The sequence below is a fragment of the Amblyomma mixtum genome, chromosome 2, assembly GCF_055824585.1.
Source record: "Amblyomma mixtum isolate Tamu chromosome 2, ASM5582458v1, whole genome shotgun sequence".
NCBI lineage: Eukaryota > Metazoa > Arthropoda > Arachnida > Ixodida > Ixodidae > Amblyomma > Amblyomma mixtum.
Genome location: NC_143013.1, coordinates 52,526,311 through 52,550,512, shown reverse-complemented (window position 1 = coordinate 52,550,512; position 24,202 = coordinate 52,526,311). Strand labels below are relative to the sequence as shown.

At 45.6% G+C, this 24,202-nt stretch overlaps 1 pseudogene; it reads right to left on the bottom strand.

The window, feature by feature from the left end:
* LOC149359351 (uncharacterized) overlaps positions 1-24,202 on the bottom strand; it is an 88,858-nt pseudogene that overhangs the window by 3,337 nt on the left and 61,319 nt on the right.

The following is a 24,202-nucleotide window of genomic DNA, read 5'->3' as shown; positions in this document are numbered from 1 at the left end:
CAGCGTTTTTGGAATGAAATATCTTAGTAGTGCCACTCCATGTTCCCAAAAAATTACGACTGTGCCGCAACAAGTAGCTCACCGCCCCATGATGCTTTGGGCGTCCGTGGTGGCTGAAGTGCAGCGCCGCCAGCTTTCCCTCTAGGTAATAGTAAGAAACTCTATGATTATAACAGAAGCAAGATTCATTGCTCTAATCAACGCTCAAATGTGCAACATGGTAACTCCTAATGTGACATCCACTTTACCTGTTCTTTTAACTGTGCAGTTTAGACGACATATTTCGGCTTATTTGCACCTTTGTACACTTACGCTTTTCCCCATTCATTGCATTGTTTTCTCCTCATTCAACACAGTCTGCGTGGTTTTTGCAAGCATAAATTACGCCTCTAGTTGCGTCTAAAACGCAGGCCGACTGCTCGCCCGGTCGTTAAGCGTCCCCTGTTTTTCGCCGATGAAGAGCGCCGCCTCACCATGGCCCAGGAGTAGAAGAAGACCTGCGTGGAGCTCAGTTCGCTGACCCAGTCGATGCGGAACTCAGGCCTCGGGTAGGCTTTCTCGAATATCTTTCGTCGGTAGAACTTGCAGAGAGAAGTGGGTGGACAGGAAGGAAAGCAGAAAAACGGGGATTTAAGGAAGTCGGTTAAAATTTTGGGACAGCAAACTTTCCCTAGGTGAAGGGCAGGCTACTGACGGTGCCTAAGTGAAGGCTAGGCTAATTCGCCTACCAGCACCATCAACAGTCAGCTACTCGTACAACTTAAGAACGCCGTGTCAAACGCTTCTAAAAGCAAGCCTTGTAAACAAAATGTCGACGCCAATGGTTGAAGGGCCTTTTTTGAACGGCGTTTGCTGCTTCGTTCTTGAGCTGTGTTCTACCATACACAGTGTCGGTTGACGATGGACAGACAGGTTATGTTTCACTTTGCTTCGAAGACCTCTCTTTGAGGGGCGCTTGCCGCTGAGCTCACGAGTTGTAATTTTTTTGAAAACGAATTATCCTACTTTGCTGGCCACATGCACTAGGCTACTGAAAAGAGAGAAAGCCTGTACACAGCTGCTGAAGAAATTTCGTCTATTTTTTGTGCCAAAGCATACGCCTCGCAACTTTCAAATGAGCTGTCAGTTTATCTTGATATTTATATGCTATGACTCGCCCCATGTGGACAGTAACTGAGCTGAGAGTTGAAACATTACCCCTACTAAACAAAAAACAAATGTCTTCAAAAGGGTTAACGCGAAAGTAGTGGAAAAAGCGCAAAATTCTCCACGCCATATTTTTCAAAACTGTACAGCTCTGTCAACCATGCGCACTAGATTGACGCAAATGTTTAGCTACTACAGTTGGTTATTTGTCTTATCGTCTGCAAGCCTTAAAAATTTTTGTTCCTAGATTGAATAACATGGAATCATTTTAGGAGCAAGCCACAAGACGCGACGTTGTGATGTAATGTTACAGTTTTACTGCTTGCTCTGAAGTCGCATCTTATGTTGCCGCTCTCTAGGATAGTCTCAGCGCACAGAACGAAACCAGTAAATGCCTAAGAGAGCAAAGAGAACTTATAAAACCCTCTGGAAAGACGCAAGCGGTGCCGGAGCCATCAAGAGTTCTTGTGTTGCTAAAGGCGCCCACTCTAAAACCACAAAGAAAACGCAAGGATGTGAAAACCAGACACTGTACAAGATGCCTCGTGAAATGCGGCGTGGCACTCAAGTCTGGCCAACCAATTTGTGCAACCCATGCTGACAATGGAGCAAGCTCTGCTAGGACTCTCCTACAATCAAAATAAAAAGCTCGCATTCACGAATTACAAATCGAAACAACTCGTGTCCAACAACCACCGTGACAGTAAAGCAGTAAAAAAGTTGCGAACTAGGCCACAAATTCAAAAAAACATCGCTAAACCGGGTTACCCGCAAAACCCGGCAGTAGAACTACGGAGACTGTAGAGGGCCATGGAACAAAACAGTGCTGGGTTCGGTCTTAGTATGGTTTTGGTCATTCGTATAAGCTGGTAAAGGTTGCCTATACATCCATGGAGCCAACTTAGTGTGCATTTATAGAAAGGTTGAGCATATCCAACATTCTCGGATAAAAAATCTGGAATATTCGAAAATTTTAAGATACTCTCATGGAAATATTGAAGAACCATTCATCGGATGTGCAGCAAAATCTTTCTTTTACAGTGTTTTCATCGCTTGCATCAAGCAGTTAAGACTGCCACAGGAAACCAACGGGAAACTGTTTTGACTATAGCAAAAACATTAAAATAAAAAAATAATAAAATCCTGCCCACGGGAGACCTGCGGATGTATTTATTATGGGAATGAAATCTTAAAATATATCAAAGAATTGCGTACATAAATTTGTTCCCGTTCAAAAGTTCTTTAGTCCAGAATTGTTCGGTAGCAATCTGGCGATTTTGGAAAGACGACTCATTTTGCCCTATGAACTGTCTGATTCGGCTCTACGGAGCGGGGCAAAATATGACATTTTGAAGTTTTTATACTTCATAAATTTTACTGCGTTCGTAATCAGCTGCACATTTCGTATTTGGTGAGTGTGATGGCAGGACGGTAAGGAATAATTCAGCAGAACTTATTCTCGATGTGTGTGAACAAGGAATAACACATGCTTTTTGCAAATTTGTTCGTGTATACCTGCGGAGTTTCCAACTCACCCTGAGAGCTGGCGTCACAGCTCCGACCATGTAAGGGTCCGTGAAGACATCCATGGTGTCCTGAAAGAAAGAATATGCAAAAGAAAAGTGGCATTTCATGTGCTAACTTGGGCCACATCCTGCGCACCCTTAGCTAGTCAATTAAAGAATGCGCTCTTCTCACATGACGCAGTACCAACGTGCGCTGTTCACAAAGGCCGAGAATGCCGCTGACGCCTCAATAATTCATAAAGCGCGTCATACTCAGCGTTTTTCTTTTGTAATGAGAACTGTATGGCCTGCACGTCTCCGATTTCGCACCGGCTTCTTCGAGGGAAAAATTTTTCTGCATTCCTTTTAAAATGGTTTGGTGATTGATGATTGTTTCGTGAGTGATAGGCGGTGACAAGTTAATGAAATCATTTAATTAAGTGAACAGTTAAAGGAATAAAACATGAGAAATTGAAAAAACCGAAGTTCAAAGGTGTCAAATTTCTCAGAATCAAAAGCCAATACTTGATAGCTCTAATTAGAAAATTTAAGAGTGTGTAATTGATCAGTTAGTTAATTAAAACAATTGAAAAAGTTGAAAATGCGTTCAAAGGTGTGAAACTGCTTGGCGTTCCATGCAATCCCTGGTAGCGCTGCAACACGCTATCGCGTTCCACTCTTAAGGCGAAACTTAAACATCCTTCAATTTTTTTTAATAGTCCTTCTTTCACGACACCGCTAATGTGGTTGCCTTTTTCTTGCTTGCACTGTTGACGTGGCAAAACAGCAGAGCCCCTCACTGTCCAGATATGCTCCATCCAAGGAATGTGTCATTTTTTAGGTAGCATCAAGAGCAAACCTTCTTGAAAAGGGTTTGTTTTACCGAACTTGTCTCACTTTTTCTATACTGCCGTAGATTTCGAACTGCTGCATGCAAAAATGGTCCTTAAATGGGATTTTTTTCTTTAAGTGAAAGAATTTTTGCTCCAAGCTTCGACAGGGCAGTTACCAGCGATAATTGCTCTGCCTTCCCTTTTTTCATAACAAGCTCCTCCGCCCAAAAGCAACAAGGACAGATATCCAGTGCCTGAGTGCGAACGTCCTGCGCATGGCGATGACACGAGACGACAAAAATATGAAAATATTTGAGTTATATTGGTAAATTGGTTTTTAAGAAAAGGAATCGGCGCAGTATCTGTCTGACATATCTCGGTAAACACCTGAACCGCGCCGTAAAGGAAGGGAGGAATGTGGGAATGGGAAATCATAATTTAGGGATCGTTTAAAATGTCATAAGCAAAAAGAAAGTGAAAAAAAAAGGGGAAGCCTTATGGAGCTTCCTAGCGTTTTGACAAGAAGACTTGTCTTCGTTTGGGCACCATCATTGGTGTTTTAAATAGGGCCTCCACACTTAAGAGGAAAGCCCGGTGTGGGGGATGAGGGGGTGAAGTTGGTTGGTTGGTTTATGGGGTTTAACGTCCCAAAGCGACTGAGGCTATGAGAGACGCCGTAGTGGAGGGCTCCGGAAATTTCTACCACCTGGGGTTCTTTAACGTGCACTGACATCGCACAGTACACAGACCGCTAGAATTTCTCCTCCAAAGAAATTCAACCGCCGCGGCCAGGATCGAACCCGCGTCTTTCGGGTCAGCAGCCAAGCACCATAACCACTGAGCCACCGCGGCGGCCAGAGGGGGGTGGGGGGGGGGGGTGAAGTGGGAAGGGTGTTAGGGTGGGAGCGTGAAACTTGTCCGCGCATGATGGTTGATAAAAGGGATTAATTGGTTGACCTACAAAACTGTGGAAAGAAATTCGCCTACTCGGCAGAAAGAAATCAGGGGAGCGAGGAGGGTGAAGAGCTAGCGAGCGTGGGCTTGAAAGCCTTTGTGTCCGCACATCGGGAGCTGCGACAGGTGGCATGGTGGGAATGCTTGGGCTTACGTAGAAAAACTAGAGCAAAGTTGAGGAGTTAGGCCGAACGAAATACAGCTGAAGAAAGAAAGGAGAGAGGGGTGCATAAAAAGAGCGAAAGGAAGGAGGAGGGAGTGCGCAAGCCATGGGTTTCAGAAAAATGATAGCAGCTGCAGTGCGTAACGCAGAAGTAGGTAACAATATTAAACGGTAACAAAAAAGAGGAAAAAAGGGCAGCAGGACGGATAGGGAAGGAGGTAACGTGAAAGAAACAATAGAGGTGATATGGAGAACTGAAAACACCGGAGTACATGTTTATAATTATTTTTGCTCTGACCACATGCAATATTTTTATTAGTATTGCGTAAGTGCCACAATGTACCGGAGACATACTAAGTTTCCTTGGGAGTTCCAGACCTCTCCTTGCCGGTTGTAAGGTTCTAAATTTTTGGATTAGAAATGCCTCACTGCATTTCCTGTCCCGTGCAGATTTGAAGCCTGATTGGAGAACGAATTGTTTAAAATATATTTATTCTCTAATCAGGATTGAAACGCCGGAAGGCACGAACAGAGGCCCCGCCTCGCCGCACCCATTCCACGGCGCGTACATACGAGGTACATGTCTCCGCTAATCGGTCTCCGGTACGCTAAAAACGTCTATTGACGTGCGAATTGTGTTGTCAAGATGTGCTCCGCGCATTCGCCGTCCTGCGCACTGTTGTGTCGGGCGATTTAACACTTTGGTTGGCCGCACAGCATGCGAGCTCCCTTAGTCTCGGCTCAGGTATACTAATGCCGCGGTTGGGGTAGTACTGAGGCCTGAAGATTAGTGCAGTGTTTTGAAATGCAGCTTAACGCGTAATAAACAATTGTGCTCTCAAGAAACTGCGAGTTCGTTCCTTCGGAGCGAGAGCGAAGATGCGCGGTGATCACTGGCTGTGTCTTCAATTTACACAGGCCGGAGCCCTCATTGTGTGGGTGATAAGTGCTTTTAAACCTGATTGGTATCTTATAACTCGCACTGTACCACCTGACCACTGATCGGTATACACATCATGGCTGTCGTTAAATAATGAGCGTCTTTAAAAGGTATTTATAAAATATTAGCAGACAATCGCTCTTGAGCGTCTTAGGATAAAAAAAATCTTTTGTCCAAACAAATAACATGAAAAATACTAAAAATAGCGAAACAACAGCGACTCTCACAACACGGCAATGCAATTAACACCATAACTTACCGGGCGCAGGGGCGAGTTTGCATGCATGCATGCGTAAAAATACGCACACTTTTGAGTATTTACATTGGACTAAGATAAGTGATGGAATGTGGCGGACATACGCCAAGATACCACTAACACTCGTAGAGTAAAGGCTTGTATTGCCTATCGAAGTGATGTAGACAGCATGAAAACATGTACCAATGCAGTCATCGCACTTTTATGCGAAGCATACTAGCCGCACAACCGAGCTCTTCCTTGCTGCGCCGCGCACGGCCGTGTAGCTACCACTTGACCTTCATCGGCGCACCACGTGATATGACGTCACAACAGCTGTGAAAGCTGGGGCCTCGTGCGCTCGCTTGCGGCCTCACTCCCGCTCCTACCGCTAGGAGGTACTGTCGTCACGCAATTGTATAAAAGGCGACGCACTCGTTGAGTCAGTTGAGCAGCGAGATGTCGGCCAGGGATAGGGCGGCTCGCCACACCGCAAAGCGCAAGTTACAAAGAGCCACGGGAACGGGAGAAGAACGAGAAGTACGGCTATGCTTCGCATCCTAGGCTTAGACATAAGCTAAGCCAGGCCATTTTTCAATGAAAGGTCATATATTTTTACCTGCATTTTGCCAGCTTTTATTTAATTAAAATCACCATAGCAAATACGTCCACATATTTAAACAAATTCAAAATATCTTAAGGTATTTCCAGCCAAGGCAATGCTTGCACAATGCTACTGCGATATTGGCACATTCCTTTGAAATACCTGTCTTCCACGCCAATATAAACATATTTCTACGTACTTTTTGCACATGGATTCAAACATATTCACTGATTCACGTCGCAATTTTAAGATGACTGCCATTGTTTCACCGTTGGAGTCGCAGGCGGATTGGTAGCGCCTCTTTTCAGAATAAAGCTTTTTCTTTTATATCTGGTTTGGTTTGGTTTTAAGGAGTTTAAAGTCTCAAAGCGACTCAGACTACGAGGGACGCCGTAGCGGAGAGCTCCAGGTAATTCCGACCACCTAGGGTTCTTTAGCGTGCACTGATATCGCACAACGCGCACAAGACATTACAAGAGCTAACAGAATTCTCCACCAGCTCTATCCCTTATTTATGGTTCCGTTTGTTCTCTAACCTGAATTGCGCTAAGCATTTTGAAAAGCTTTTGTGGCTGTACTCGGATACAAATCTAAGTCGCATTGTAGCTCTGCCTAGATTTAAGACAGATATGCACTGTTTCTCCGCAACAAAAAATTTTTTCAACGCTTCACATCTTTGATAAAAACCTAATCAACGAAATGGGAAGTGTCAAAATTTAAATATCCCTGACTGTTTGCTAGAGCGATGAAGTAAAATAGATTGCATTTCATTTGTCTTTCTCATAGACTTAGTCGCTTTGGGACGTTAAACCCCATAAAACCAAAACCAATCATTTGTCTTCCTTTTCAAGTCCCAAAGGCATCACATGAGAAGGGAGCAAAATCAAGATTTTTGTGACAACACAAACACATCAAACAAAGAAATAATTACTGGATAAAAGAAAACAATAAGGAAAAATTGCAGTGTGCAGCAGCTAATAATCTTGGGAAGGAAGTACAATGCTAAGCGAAAGGCACAGGATCAGAACAAAAACAAAATTTATATATGAAACACTCGAGTAACACAAGAACAAACACAGTGCAAAAGCCATGACAACAAAAAAAAAATAACAACCAGCTCTTGAACGGGCCGAGATAATATGGCGGAATAGATCGCCCTCATCAAAAATGTTCGTTTAGTTTTTCTCCGAATGATGTGCGGTCAGTGCATGATGCGATGGTATTGAGCAAGCAATTCCATAGTCCTATCGCGTGTGGTTTGTTAGTGGAGGAATACAGCATGGGTTGCTGCTGGCAAAGTTTTAAAAATCTGTATCCTATTATAATGAGAAGGTGGCACTCACGTTTGTCGGGCGGCCGATGCATTCGGCGAACCTCTCAACTTTCCTCGTCCATGAGTAGCCGATCCAGTTCTCGGGCGCTATCTGATTTTTGACTATCATCGCATCTGCGAAAGGACAGCGTGAGTCAAGACTCGCTGGTGAGCACAGAACCACCGCGTCCACAGCGCTAACGATCCGCTTTTGAGGGCGCCACACAAAGGAGCCCGGAACGCAATAACTTCGTTATAGCAAAGAAGGCGACAGCGCTGGAAGACGTTCATGGTGAAAACAGCGCGGGAAAAAACGAACGGACGACGAAAGACACAACACAAGCGCTGACTCGCAACTGATTTTTAATGAAAGAAAACGTCCTTTAAATGCTTTCCTAATCAGGAAAACATCAAAAGTGAAAGAACACAACCAAAAATCCTGATCATACATGACGGTGACAAGACGCACACACCAACTCCGTGGCGCATGCGCGTGAGACAGTTAGATGTCTCTTCCGGATAGATAGGAGAGCTCTTTATCATTCACAGCGATGGAAGGATCGCCGATGTTATCTTGAATATGAAATGCCTCTGTAATTTCACGTGTTAATCTATCTTTATGCCTGGCGAGGATGACGATGTTGGAGAAAAGAGGACAATTCCCGGTCCCATGATTCTTCATGCAATCTTGCCCGTCATTGGAAGGAAGGCACATGCGCTCCTCTTCTCTAACACCGTCATCCTCGCCAGGCATAAGGATCGATTAACACGTTAAATTATAGAGGCATTTCATATTCACGATAACAGTGGCGGGTGCATCGGCGATCCTTCCATCGCTCTCAATGATAAAGAGCTCTCCTATCTATCCGGAAGAGAGATCTAACTGTCTCACGCGCATGCGCCACGGAGTTGGTGTGTGTGTCTTGTCACCGTCATGTATGATCAGGATTTTTGGTTGTGTTCTTTCACTTTTGATGTTTTCCTGATTAGGAAAGCATTTAAAGTACGTTTTTTTCCATTAAAAATCAGTTGCGAGTCAGCGCTTGTGTTGTGTCTTTCGTCGCCCGTTCGTTTTTTCCAGCGCTGTTTTCACCATTAATCATTACCAACTAGCCCAAATCGCAGCCTTAATTAACCTGGAAGACGTTTGTTGACTGAAATGTGCGGTGGCTCCTGGCTCGTGTTTGCACATCTTGGATGTTGGGCGAAAAACCTAGGGGGACAAGACACGTGATCGGCATGGATAAGGGCCCATTATTAACCTACATTTGTTCTCCGAAGTTTGCTCATCATACAACCACGCTCAGGTTGCGAGAGAGTTTCTCTCTCTCTACAGGAAGTCGTGTTTAGTGAGATGTTGCCATCGAAAGTTTTGTACGAAACTGCTCGAAAGTAGTGATGTGATGGCTATTTATAAAGCTTGGAGTACTCAAATCTTAGTCGAAAAACACAACAGAAAATTTTCTGTCATCCCAATGCATCTCCAGTAATGTTTCTGCCCATGATCTTGTAATAGTGACCGAAATTTTTGTACGAACAACTAAATTTTGTGCAGTTAGTGCAGAAAAATAGAGGAAAGCAGAGCAGAAAAAACTAGAGTAGTATACAAAAATACGAACCAATGAATTTTGTCCTTACGAAGGAACCGCAAAACATGTATTTTTGACACGGATCTTTCGTTTTTTCTTCGACTGGGATGAATAAAGTTAACTTGCAGATAACGCTACGACGGGTGATTTGTGTTTCCTGTTCGTGTATGGCCCGAGGTGCATGAAACCCGCCCCGACGACTATGGCATCGAGCTGGTGAACTCAAGGATCGGTCGCATTTCGGCGGAGGCAAAGTCCGAACGCGCCTGCGTACTGTGCGACCTTAGTATACATGCACGGCAAGAAATCTGATGCAGACATAACTAGTCCGAAACCTATACACTACGCTACCTCTCGGTGCCCACACTCACTATCGTGAAGTTATGCCGCAAATATGAACAACCAGAATTCAAATGGATGCAGCTCTCCGCGCATGTACTTCGCCATCAGTCTTAATTAATTATCCCGGCTAAATGCATTTTGTAGCTGAACAATCAGCTCTCAAATGGGGTTATTAATTCCTGCCCATCCAACAGTCACGCTTGTACCTGATTTATCTTTAATCACTCCTTGCCTTGTAAACTTTGCACTGGGTGTGAGAAATCGACAATTCCATTCTCCTATCCCCAGCGCAAGTAATTTACACCAATTTCGCTTAAATTCTTTGTCCTGACCAAATTTTAAAAATTTCATGAAATATTTTTCTTCCTGTTTTGATTTCTCAATATATTTGCGTGCACAGTTATGCATTTTACACTTTAGATTGCCATCGAAGAGTGTCCTCTACATTAGATTTTTTTTTTCGTTGATGATGATTTTCATGACACCATGATGATTCTTAATGGGGCAAAGGAACCATAATCAGAGTGCCATGGGCACATTGTTTTTTGTCTCCACAGGATAGGGTACATTCCTTATGCATATCAACCAGTATTTAGAGCCCTGCCTGAAAAAAAGGCAGAAACTAGTGTACGGAGCCCGCACCTAGTGGAGTCATTGCGAGCTTAAGCCAATCAAATACAGATGAATCAGGACCTGAAGCTCGCGAAAGCACAAAATTTAGAGAAAAAAAGCCACTTTCAATGAAAATTTTGGGTATGGCAAGACAGCTTCGTAATTAGATTAAGAAAGGACAGACGGCCCTTAGCGGGAGCATGGGGTGCAAGCCCTGGTAAGGAAACGGAGCAGGTGCCTAAAGCGCCCAGGAGTGTGGCAGTGCCAATAGGCGCAGTTTCGCACTCGAGAAAGCTGAACACCACGCCAGAGGACTGCTTATGCTGAATAGAAAACTGGTGGAGGCCTGACCTCACTTTGTCTCGAGCTCCGCACTTATGTTCGGCTTATAATTTTCTTCCATCTATATTCTGTATTCACTGCTCACGATTGTTCTAGGTCCGACCGAGCTGGTCGCTATGGAACTATCTTACGGTTTTCATATTTTTACTGCAATTTATTTTGTTGACATTAATACATTTCTCCTTTACCCCGATAACCATACACAGCCACAGCGACGGTTTGCTCTCAGCGAAAGGCAATTTCGAACATCCGCCCACTACTGCTACCCGAGGCTGCTGATTAGCAGCCTCTGATAACCATGAGGTTTATTTTTGGTGACAGGTTTGTAAACTACTCTCGCTGACTGTATTAATTACGTGTGAATTGTTTTCTTTTTCTTATCGCTGAGTTTCACACAAATTCTGCATAGCCAAAATGATTTTTTTATGATATTGATCGCCGCCCACTGTAACATATGTACCCTGGTTCTTTCCCCTAACAATCGGCCAGTGCTCTAAACAAGTGCCTTTCAAGTAAGAGTGGTAGAAGGCTGCTCTATTTCATCGGTACAATGCATCGAGTTAAGCGTGAGATCGACAACCTGGGGCACCTCTATACGTGTTGCGGCGCTTGCAAACACAAAGATTGGTATTCGTGGGACGTTTTCCCAAAGAAGCGACGACCTTAGCTGACATGAGGCTGCTTAGATGACGCACGTTGTCCAGTTAGGTAGCAGCAAAAACGAACCTGATACGTTTAATTTTGTATTCTCAGGCGGCTTTCCCCAATAACTGTAACTAACGACTGCAGTTTGCAAGGGGAGTTAAAATGCATCCACCAAACTGCATCTTACTTTTAAGAAAATATTTCTGTAGCTGTCAAGCTATGAGAATGTCAAAAATATGTTGCGACGAAACAAATTAATAGGGTAAGTCATGCGTCTGCAAAACTTCAACATGCTTATACTCGACTATTAATAAAGTAGCGTCCAACATGTGCAACTGGCTTGGTTCAGCGCATACGCATCTAGTACCGGGAAGCTATGTTGAGCCCCGACCGCGTCTAAGTGAAAATGACATTTTTGTACTAGCGAGGAAGTGCGAACCAAGCAGTAATGTCATGCAAGCACTGTTGTAGCTAATCGTGCGTGGTAGTGAGCGTACAAAGAAGTGCCTTCACTTCAAGATGCGTCCTGCATAGATGCCAGTGGCTGGTATAGTGATGACACTAGCGAACGTCTAGTCAATAAACGTCTTTCTAGATCGACGAACACGGCTGCTGTAGCTATAATTCACGTAGAATTGTGTAGGTGTGGGGGGTTAACGTCCAAGAACTGCCCATACGGGTTATGAAAGGAGTCGTAGCGTAGGACTCCGGTAAATTTTCAACCACGGGAGGTCCCTTAAATAAGTTTTAACTAAAGAACACACCATAGGCGTCACTGCCTTTCACCTCCATCGAAACGCGATCGCCTCAATCGAGAGGAGGAGGGAAAACTTTTATTTAACTAATGGTAGATTGGTAGCTGCTAGTCATCATCTTCGGGCAGTGTCAAAAGTCCAGGACTCCATTGGCTGTCTTTATCCTGCGCGCCCGACTCAATCGCGCATCCTTGGCTTCAGCAAGCTAACGCAATAGAAAATAAGCGACCACAGCTGGTGTAATCCGTGCAGTGCCCTTGAGTATATATAACTGCTGTCTAATGAGTTCTTAACGGTGTTGTTAATGAAATGCATATTACTCGGCGAACATGTGCAGCGAACCTGTGTCGAAAAACGAGCACTCTCGACACCGCATTTCTCTGGCATGCAGGCTAACCTCAGGTATCTCAAGTTTCGCCCTGTCTGCAAACGGTGGACAAAACCGAACGGTCCCGCTCGGGCTTGTTGCAAAGAATACGGCAGGCGCCATTAGTTTATGAATCTTATGTGACCCTTCCTTAAGCGAAGAACCCAAATCCGCCTTTTCTCATTTGTATTCAAAGACAGCAGTTGCAACGTGGTTAATTTTAGAAGCCGTAATAACCCAAATAGACTTGACTGAAGCCCAACTATGACTTTGACAACATGTTGCAGCCTAATATTTTTTATGGCTCCCCCACAAAAGCGGTTTACGGCTTGTCTCCGAAATAAATGATTCATTTTGCCTTTCTTATTGTAACTGCAAAAGGTAAGTACCACAAACGCCCGACACGGCTTCACTGACCTGGAACAGACAGGGCGCAAAGGCAGCATTCTATGGCATTCGAATACGTAATTGCTGGCACAGGACTGCACTTACCTGTCAAAGACATTGCCTTCATCATTCCAGTCATCACCAGGTAGCTGGCCACCCCGTAGAATATGCGACTGTAGCAAAAAGGAAGATGAGAAGATTAGGTTGGTTGGTTGGTAGGTTTATGGGGTTTAACGTCCCAAAGCGACTAAGGCTATGAGAGACGCCGTAGTGGAGGGCTCCGGAAATTTCGACCACGAATGGCTGTCCTGGCTGTCCTGGTATCGCTAGTCCCGTTTTCAAACAGCATACTGTATTTTAATCGATGCGACAGCAACAAGCTTAATACTATCTCAAGACCTATCTCGCTATCTCAAGAACTCAAGTACAATGCGGCTTTTCTCCATCAAAGGGCCCCCCTTCGAGCCAATGGCGTCGGCTGATTCTCATGATCCTGTTAGCGTGATAAGGCTGAAAATGGCAGATTAAAGGAGATAGTAACCTCCCTCCATGGTCGGGGATAGTCCCCTCTCAGCACTCTCGAGCGAGCAGGCTCATGAGAATCAGCCGACGCCATTGGCTGGAAGTGGGTCCTTTAATGGGGAAAAGATGCTTCGTTTGTGACCTGCATCCGACTACACTAGCAATTTTCTGCTAGCCAAAAAACGCATGGCACGCAAATACCAATCATGCGTGTGGGGCATGTTCGCCGACGAAAAAATTTGGCAAAACTAGGCAGCGACAGAGTTAAACATACGCCGTGACCAGGCGGAGGCGGCTTCGCGCCGACGCTTCTCTCGCTCTCGGTCCAACCGGCGCGGCTCTGCTGGCCCAAATCCTGTCTCAGATGACAGTTCCGGAAGTTGCAGGTTTGCACTATTGGCGCTGTTGCAGGCGCTGCCATCACTACTACGAGGCCTTCATCTCCCGCCATTCCTCGATATAGCTACGGCGACGAACGGCGTCTCTATCAGTTGCGCGCACAACTGGGTCTTGTCGACGGCAAGCCTCGCTAGCCCTTGCTCCGCGAGCGTCCATGTCATTTATTTCGTATTGCCGTTAAGCCCGATAAAGTTCCGCTGATACGGATTTCCTTTCTCCTTCATTCATATATTTTGTTACATTTCTCTTGGAAGAACCAATAGAAGGGAAATGCAGGAGCAGCTGCTGCGCCGTCCGCGCTCGCTTGTTTTCGGTTTGTCTTTTTTTTGTTTCTCCTACCACCCGAAATGGGATTCTTGGCTGAGCTCCCCCTCAACGAGCACTTTCCTTCCGAGCTTAAGCCAATCGAAGAGAAAGACAACCGACTACATCTGCTCACGTGGCCGACATCCTGCGCGGCTCTTATAGCCAGTGGCGGGCGGCAACGCTGTGTTTTTTTGTTGTTTTTTTCAGTCTCTGTCGGCAACAGCGTTCCTCAATTATTCCCCTTCTTTGCTCCCTTCCTCCTCTCATCTCAATCCCCCATTTGCACTCGCGTTTCTCTCTTGGCCCTTTCGATCCGTTACCTTGGACGGGCTTCATCCATGCATGGCTCGAGGAGGGCTCCGTATAACGGGGTCACGGCATTAAAAAAAATGCGGCTGGTACTTAGCTACGTTGCTCAGTGAATTAAACTTTCCTCTAGAGACGGCTTACTGCATGCTGTGCTTTGCTTCGTTGAATTTTTGATTGCAAAGAGGAGCTACTGCGAACTCTCACTGTTACGCGGTCTACCGAGCGCCAACTTCCTCCAACTTCCAACTTCGCTTATCACCTTCTGGCGCTTGGCTTCAAGGGCCATCACCAGGGAACATTGAAAGCCCGAGCATCGCTTCTCTGTCGCCTGCGCCATTCGCGGACACGTGCAATGTACACCTGACGTCGATGCTCAGTTTGGTCTCGGCAGTGGGCACGACAGGGTCTCCTCTGCGTGGTGACGACTTCCAGGCTGCACTGTGCGGCGGTGGTCGAGATCTTCGGGCGCCATAGCACTAACAGGAATACAGGTGGCGCGCAAGCGACCGCGGCCGGCGGAAACACCTGGTCCTCTGAACTTAAGCATTGCAGCCTCACAATAGCACCATACCCTACCCTATCTCTATCATCGGCCGCGTCATACCTATAGAGTTACGCCAACACTGACTGCCACCATCTACTTTTTCGCATCTTAAGCTGCTCGTAAGCTGTTACTCCAAGTCATTCTCTTAGTTAGTTCTCTTATCTTAGGAAGCGCTATGGATAAGGCGTCGCCCGGGCTGTGTGGTCGGGTTACACTGAAGCTCGGCTTACGGTGCGCACGTTAAAAACGGCTCCCAATTCATACCCATAAAATGTGAATGGCAATGAATGGCGCCCACAAAATTCCCATTTCATTGCCATATCGGGCAAAAGAACACTGCTGACCGTAGATTTACCGCAGGCTATACTGCACACAGGTTGTACAGACCACACTGCCAGAACACATCCTCCAGGACTATTCCAAACCGATGATCATGGTGCGCTCTACGCACAGCTGCAGCCTCGTGTAATCTAGCTGCTGGGCGTTATGCCTCTGCTTAGCTGTCACTGGATAAGGCTCCAGATTTACATGTCAGGTCCATTTTGCAATGGCGGCGTGTCCGTAGCCAGAGATTCTTAGCACCCTACGCTACGTCGTATCTTACCCCCCCCCCCCCTCCCCTAGTCGGTTGCTCCACACTCGCTGGGGCTGAGTGTTTAAATGTTCATGCATATAAGAAGCTGCGTTTAGCTTGATATCGGGTTGAAATTTCGGGCTCAACCCAGATATTCCTGCAGTCGTTCGTCCGCTTTCCTCGGAGGACTTGGAGGGAAGCTGCCGCATTATTACGGGGTAAGACGGCTTCGGGGAGAGGAATTTACAAGGGGTTTATTTTCAATTTTTACAAGGTACGTTAGATACAAGACGAAATCAGAAGGGGTTTACGAAGTTATTTTAGTGCGAAAGCACTAATTCACGGGGTGAAACCCAACCAAGAATCTTGCGCGAAGCATCGGAATAACTCGGGTAAGCTCGGGTTAGTTGGGACGAGTGTGAAGTGACGGCGTGAAGATGAATTGCGAGAAACGCAGTTACGTGCATATGCAGAAGCCAGAAAGAAGAGGCGAAGAATGAATACTTGCTCTCGCACGTCTGTTCGGTTTAACTACGTTAGTACCCTACTAGTTTTTTTGTGCCATTTATTATGTATCACTCAGCCATCTCATGGGATACCCACCAATGACAGCGCACCTACAAACTCTACCATGTCACATAGCCTTATGACGCCACACGCGCGGGCCACCAGTCAGCGCACGGTCATTTCACGCGACCCATTAAAGTCATGAATGTCATGCGCGAATTTTATGACTAACCATCCCGTTTTATATGACAAACCAAAAAGTTTTCCCAGTGCACCTGCCAACCCTGCCATGTCACGTAGTCTCATGATGACACGCACCCCATCTACCAATCTAGCGCTCGGCCATGTCACGTGACACCGTGACGCCAGCACTATCTTGACCAATCAGAGAATTTCGTGACATATGACGCGTAGTTTTTCTTCTGATGTGAGCTCTGATGCTATGGCATTAAAAAATATACAATGCCTTTCTGCCACCGCTCCCCACGCTAAAAGCTCCATTTATGGGAACTGACCGTATCTCGTGCGTACCGGTCGCGGAGAATACATTCAATCTTGCATTTCTACTGCGCAGATTATGACCAAATTTTGGAGGCGCGTTCCTTATTGGATTATCAACTCTCTGCAACCAACACCCAGAAATACGAATTTTTGGCCAAATTCATATCTTTTCATTGATAACCCCCCCCCCCCCCCCCCCCCCCCCCCGCAATTAGAAACGGATCAAAAGGATCCGAGAGTGAATGACTCCTTCCCGCAGTGGGAGATAGCACTATCGTGTATGGTATGGATGATGGTGCAAGGGTGCGTTTGTGACACACCGCGAGAGGTCAAAATATTGTTAAGAGCACTTACTTCTTCTGGCTGTTTCGGAAGATGGGTGGGGTGAACACGCCAAATGGCACGTCTGAAAAAAAAACGGAAATGATGAAAGATGCAGTTAACATGAAAGAAAGATGCAGTTGAAAACCGTCAAAGTGTGAAGCTGGGCTATTTGGTTTTGCATTCCAAGAATTTAGCACACAAGACGGGCCGAGAAGGGAGACGGCAGCAAGAGCGGTAGTAACAACTGTCTTGAATGCAGTTGAAAGATGCAGTTAACATGCAGAGGCGCACGTGCACCTGCGATAGTGCTGGCATCCTTGTTTTCCCAACGCAGTCTCTCTCAGCAACGTGGAGATATGGAAAAAACTCACAGGACAATTATAATATTCGATACATATGCCATTTTTAAGCGCAGCTCTTGTGGGTGATTTCTCCAATGCAACGAAGTTATTTTTTTTTGCAAATCAATTATTTAAGACCTTTATTTCAGACGCTGCACATACTTTTTTTTTTAATTTTGCATCAATGAAGATTTTCTTGTCAAAATTTGGATTCTGCATTTATTCACAGGAAATGTTACGTGGTGTGTTCAATGACCGAACATGTACAGTGTCTGACCACATCGCTATTTCGGAGCACAAGGTCTACTCAGCCGCGCCTCGAAGTACCTATTACATTTTCTCTGGCAAAGTTGCTTTCTCCTATGTCGACGTTGGACTCTCCAACCAGTATAATCGGAAGGAACTGTCAGCGTCGTCTTATGTGCCTTTCGCGATGACGTCACAAATTCTGTGAACGAGTCTACTGCACTGCAGAGGTCACGTGGGCAATGACTGCGTTGTTCTAAACAGTACGAGTGAGTGATTGCGGTATGGTTTTGCGAACCAAAAGCCTTCTGTCACTTTCGGGAGCGGTTCGTGGTGAGGGCGTCTGGTTACTCCATTAACACTGTCCAACCAGCAAACGGCTCAGTATAGTGCCCAAGAAAGGTTTTGGGAGGGAAATAGCCGATGATCGTTTTCAACCGCAAATTTCTCTGCTGCTACATAACGCAACGTAAATGTTTGCGGGATGACCATTGGTGATTTCTGGTCTCTCATTCACTCTTTTCTTGCCCGCGATGCAAAATGTTTCAGGGGCCCCTCAACACCTGGGCCGTAAAAGCAAACCTCACTAGATCTTCTGCAAAGTGATAAAGCGACAGCAAAAACTGCGCTGAAACATCCGACCATCCACGAAGTGCCGACTCTTGGCTTACAGTGGCCTTAGCCCAACCAAGACTACGTGGTCAATGAGGTAGCAGTCTGTGCTGATGAGGCCATCTCTGGTCATGTGCAGAGTTGTTTCATACATGAGTGGAGGAACTCTCCGTACACTCTGGCACTCTGATTTGGCCAAAATCGGTAGGTTGCCTGACTGCCACGCCACCAGCACCATTCAGGTGAACTGCTGAGCACTGTCTGAAGCACAAATCACAAACTCACAAACGAATGTTACAAGACACCACGAATGGCTCTGCCGACTCACAGGAGGTATCATCATTTCTAAAGCTGTGGAAGTTGAGTACTATGACGAATGTATTTTGATCTTGAGTTTGATGACTCGTTGCATTAAAGGAGCCCTTAAGTGATTTTGATGGCTCTATTCAGTGTAGGCGGTCTTTCCGAGCATTACGAGCCAAATTTAACAGCTCTGCGTGGAGAGTGTAATTGAAAAAAAAATTTAAAAATCACTGTTCATAACAGACTAGGGAGACACCTAACCGCGGGTTCCTAACCGCCCCAACCCCAATGACATGAACAGGCAATCTTGTCAAGCCTTTCTATTGGGCACGCCATATTGACATGGTCGGGATGTGATGCTGCGGGGTGCCGTCCCCACCTGTTTCCTTTTTTCTGGCGCCTCGGCGTGTATGAGCTTAGGGGGAGCAGGAGGAGCATACTTTGCAATCGCGGATATCTTTGGCGTTAATGAAGCTATCTTAAACTTTTTTTGTGGTGCGGTGACCAGGGATGGGGCATCGATCGCACATGATCATTTCATCATCATCATCATCATCATCATCATCAGCCTGATTACGCCCACTGCAGGGCAAAGGCCTCTCCCATGTCTCTCCAATTAACCCTCTCCTTCGCCAGGTGCGGCCACCGTATTCCCGCAAATTTCTTAATCTCATCCGCCCACCTAACTTTCTGCAGACCCCTGCTACGTTTGCCCTCTCTTGGAATCCACTCCGTTAACATTAAAGGCCAGCGGTTATCTTGCCTTTGCATTACATGCCCTACCCAAGCCCACTTCTTTCGGGATAGACCTCCATTCCATTCCTGTAGACAGGCGCCGCAGAACTTCAGTGTGAGATAAAGCTATCTTATGCAGCAACCGAACGTTGACGCGTTCTATCGCGATTTAAGATCTCAAAAGGCTTCAATTCAAGTGTTGTGACACGGAAAAAGTCTCGTGAATACAGCTACTGAAGCTTAAGCAACCGCAGAAATGGGGCCCTTGTCTTAGACAACGAATCAGCGTTTAACGCAGAAAGCTAGGCTTTTTTGTGCGTAGACAGAGAGGAGATCGTAGTAGCGCGAAATTACAGAGCTTGTGCTGTCTTCTCTCCTTTTGTTCTTATTATACTATGTCCTCTCTAACGGAACATTGCCCTGTGCCTAGTCGGGGCAAATTCAGCAAGTCCTTCGAAAATCGCGAAGTTTCGAGCGTAGTTCACCGACAGCAATGAAGCTGCGCGGCACGGAGGAGAACGTTTATGGAAGACACCTAGTGTTTCTAGAACTGCAGGAAAGAAACAATTTTCAGAATCGTGCAGGATGGTTTGTTAATTGTTTTAATGTTTCATAGTAGCTACATCCATTAGGAGCTGAACTTACATGCGCCAGAGGAGCGCCGATTGCGAATTAGGTAGGAATTTCTCTACCACATCTACTTCAATAAAACCGGTATTAACCGTATAACTAGGGGTGTGCGAATATTCGAAATTTTCGAATATAATTCGAATATTAGATTTTTACTATTCGTATTCGATTCGAAATCTAAGTATTCGTATTGTTTCGATTATTCAATCCCATGCGAATATTCGTATTTAGCCGAATATTTTATTGCGAGCACCGGCGTACATTTCGGTGTGCAAGTCCAATCGACATAGACATAACAACATGGCGGCGTCCAGAGCCATGCGTAATGTTGGGCCATGTCGTAGCTGGCTGTGCTTGTAAGCTTCTTTGTGGCTATGCCTGCGAAGCTGATATAGTCAGAGCTGTGCACGAAATAGATCGCAATACCTGCCACTTCAGTGCCAAACGAGAGGGAATTATCTGTGGCTGGAGAAGTCGTTTCAGCCAGAAGGGAACGACTCCTGCCTGACCATGTGGTGCAGCTGGTTTTTCTTCACAACAACCTTTAATGTTCATCCCAGCAACGCGCTTTTGCGCTTATGGCATGCTAGATTCAATCAATGTTGAGTACTAGCCATTTTTTGTGAAAATTCCACTCTTCTAAGAATAATGTTCTAGACTTCGATACTTTCGGTGCAGCCACACACACCTTTTGTGTTCATTTACTTATTGATAGTTGAACTGTGATTTTCTTGGATGCTCAAATAAATGTTTTGCAGTGGTTAAATGCGTCTTTCCTTGATTATTCGATATTCGATTCGATATTCGGAACTAAGTATTCGTATTCGATTCGTATTCGAAAAATTTGATATTCGCACACCCCTACGTAAAACTAATTTGCTGCCACCGCATTCCTTATCCCGAAGGTGCGAGCACTAATGGAGAAAAGCGAGACAAAATGCCGTAGTGATGCTTTTAAGCACTCCTTTTTTTCTGCATGTAATCAATGAATAGAGTAAGCTGCCAAATCGTGTCGTCGAATGCCAGTCCGAGGCTATGTTCCGAGCACTGTTATCTGACTTGACATGCTCAGACCTTTCTCAGTTGCTGTTTGCCGTTTTTCTTACTTCCTGTGTCTTTTTTTGTTCATTTCCAGGACAATGACGGGTGTGAAAGCAGTTTTTTTTTTCATGCCATTAATTGTATCTCGTACAAAGGGTTAGCCCATGACGTACGCTTGACTTGTACGTGTTCCCCTCGCAATTATGCCCCAACGGCGCAGCAGAAAATGTGAATAAATAAATACATGAAATAAGCAAAAGAAGCCATTTCCGAAACATACAAATGTGACAGTGCAAACGCTGAGTGGTTAAACTACAAATATATAGAGAATGGCAGCTGCACGAAAAGGAAATCATTTTCCTGATAAACGAAAGAACAGTTTCTAGCAGGTAGCAGCGGCTCGTTCCTCATTCAGTAAACGTAGGAAATTCCGGGCAGCACCTCCAAAGAAAAGTAAAGCTACAATTGCCACACAATGCTACGTAACAGCAAAAAAAAATTCACTGCCAAGGTAAGACAACTAGTTCCAGGCATCCAGGATCCGGACGCATACAAATACTGTACGAATTCAACACTGTCCACGGCACTCAGAAAGCATTTGCTAGCCGAGAGAATCTACGAGCACTTACACAAGTGGTCCTCGGTCGGTGTGAAGGTGGCGTACACAGGATGGTAGCGGTTCCTGGAAGAAAAATGTCGCGGAGGCATGAAGAATGGCTATAAAATAACTTTAGAAGCTGATGATGCCAGTGCCAGAAGTGACGCAATTTCCTGTCTGGTGACATCACTTTCCTGCAACCAATGCCGAATTTCAAGATCAACGACTCTTTTTTTTTTAATGACACTTCTGATGATCTCGCATTAGAAAACGGCAAGCAGACAAGTTCCTTACGTATGGTATGCAAACAATTAAAGCACAACAAGTCGAATTGTACGTTCGTTTCTTTCTTTACATTACTTTAATTTACTTTCTTTACATTACTTAGCTTGCTCTGGGCATTCGAACGCCGCTTGTGAAGAAGCTTACCCCGTTAGTGGCTCTCCGTCATGGAAGTAGTTATATGTGATACCATGAGGCCATTTGGAGAGGTTCTGAAGCCCCGCTTTAAACAATGTAGGAAGTTATATGCACTCTAGCGGTAGTGTTAACAATAACTCCATTTAAAGCGATTGGGGGTTTTTACTTTCACGTTTTATTCCCCACAAATCTGGAAGGGGGGGGGGGGGGCAGATAATTGGCCGCTATTATTTGTTCCCAAATTCGGCCATAAATTGAGCATATAAAAGAAAAGTTCTTCCATTGGAGTTTTATGAGGTTAATTTTTGAGAGAAAAATAATCTCCTACTAGCACTCGTTCTTGCGTTCTGTCTAAAACAATGCAGTTTTCCTTATATTCATTAAGACACAAGAAACAGGATGTCTAGATTAACTGTTTACAGGAATAGTTTTGGTTTTTCATTCAAAGCAGTTATCCTCGTCATGTGCAGGACACTCGCCGCTGGTACTGCCCTCCCGACCATTGTTTCAAGAGGAAGGTGAGAGAAATAGCTTTATTGAAAGCCAGCACTAAGGCCTATTGACAAGAGCACTTGCTCCATTAAAGCCGTTGATCATCTGCCGAACCCGACTAACGACAAGTATTCGACGAAGGAGGGGCAGAGGAATGGCAGGAGAGGTAATGGCAGTGTTACAAGAGTACAGTATAAATGTTCTGCGTATGCCGTTATCTCCGAACCTTTGGGACAGTGAGCTGCGTCACGCCATTCGAAGTTGCACAGCATTAGCGGGATGGGGAGACTTACTTCTGACTGTTCAAAGGACGTGCGCTTGCTACGTATTGAGTGACGGGTGAGGATAGTGTAAAATTGCGCTGTTTTCGCTGGTATTCGGGAGTGTTCGGCTATTTTCTCTTTATACGTCGCAACGTATTTCCGCTGACGTTAGATTTAGCCAGGGGATCGAGGGCACCCGGATGTTCATTTCTCGAGGCCATTGATTAGCCAACTAATTTCCCTCAGTAACGGTATGACCAGGCATGCAACGCACGGTGATTGTAACGTTCCGAATGCGGTTTTGGTTTTGGTTTGGTTTATTGGGGTTTAACGTCCCAAAGCAACCCAGGCTATGAGGGACGCCGTGGTGAAGGGCTGCGGAAATTTCGACCACCTGGGGTTCTTTAACGTGCACTGACATCGCACAGCACACGGGCCTCTAGAATTTCGCCTCCATAGAAATTCGGCCGAATTCTATTAGAATGTTATGCAGGTGAGCTTCCAGTAGTTGCCGTTGTATATAGCGAAAAGCTTTGCTGATGTCGGTATAGATATTGATGCTAATGTTCACGTGTTTACTGAGCAGAGACGCGTCTTTTATGGCACATATTATCGGATGAGTTCCTAGAGTAATTATGCTGAGAGGAGTTAAAAATGGCCCAGCAGTGCCGGTGATTTCTGTCAAGGTGCATATTATACATCGCCTGATTTCATCACAGACCAGTCTGTTACAGCAGCGACGCTTGCCTGTGGAGCTCCGCGGGGCGAACTTTCTCCAGTTCTTCCCGCAAAAGGCTCCTCACAAGCTTCCGAAGCTCTTCGGCGGGGAGCGACGTAGGCGTACAAACGTCAGCGGCTGCAGCACTAGAGTGTCGACCGTAGTGTGCGTCCTATGGAGGACGCCCTATACTCGCTGCCTCCTTGGTAAAGTCGGCGGTTATTGGAGTGTCACGAACCAGTCCGGCAAATAACTGCCCCTCCACGCCGCTCATTAAGAGGCGTATAACTTCGTGGCTTCAGCCATAGCAGGGTGCTAAAATCTAAAAAGTGCTAAAATCTGCCTTTTGGCGCATATTAATGGACAACAGAATGTAGAGAAGGTAATAAGAGAAGGCAGCACCTTCCTTCTATATATAATGAAAAAGGCAAGCGGGGGATTGGGCCAAACGAAAAAAAATTAAAAACAATTGCGATAGTTGGCAATGGGAAATTTGAATTGAGCTCTCAGATAGGCTTTACACCCCTCAGGCAATTATGCCTTTAGTGTCTACCACCAGCAGAAAGGTGCGATTTTCCTTCAATTAAAGCCTGACTGGCTGACTAACACGCCACCCTCTGGGATCCTTGCGTGACAGCCGCCTTCCTGTCGTACATCCCTCCGCTCTCGCCGCGACAGGTGGCGTTTCGGTCTCTTGTACCTCCCAACACGCCGCCTCTCACATGCCAACGACAACTACTACGACACGTAACGCAGGAACGGACGCCTAAGCGCTACGCTCTAAAACAACGTTTCGTTTAAAAGTCACCAAGAAAAGGACCGTGGTCATATGCTTGCATGAAAACCCGTCTCTATGATTAGTTGTAGATGCAAAATTTCCAACGCTGGGGCCCTTCGCTTCTTTCACCCGATGCTAGAACCAGTGCCAGCCATCTCAAAAGAGCGAGATAGTGCGAAAACACACTCGTCATTGTTAACGTGCATGCCGTCATTTGCTCACCTGAATTTGAAATGCGTCGGGGTCATGTTCTTCACGGCCAGCCCAGTAAGCTTCCCTAAAACCATCTAGGACTTGACCGCTCATTG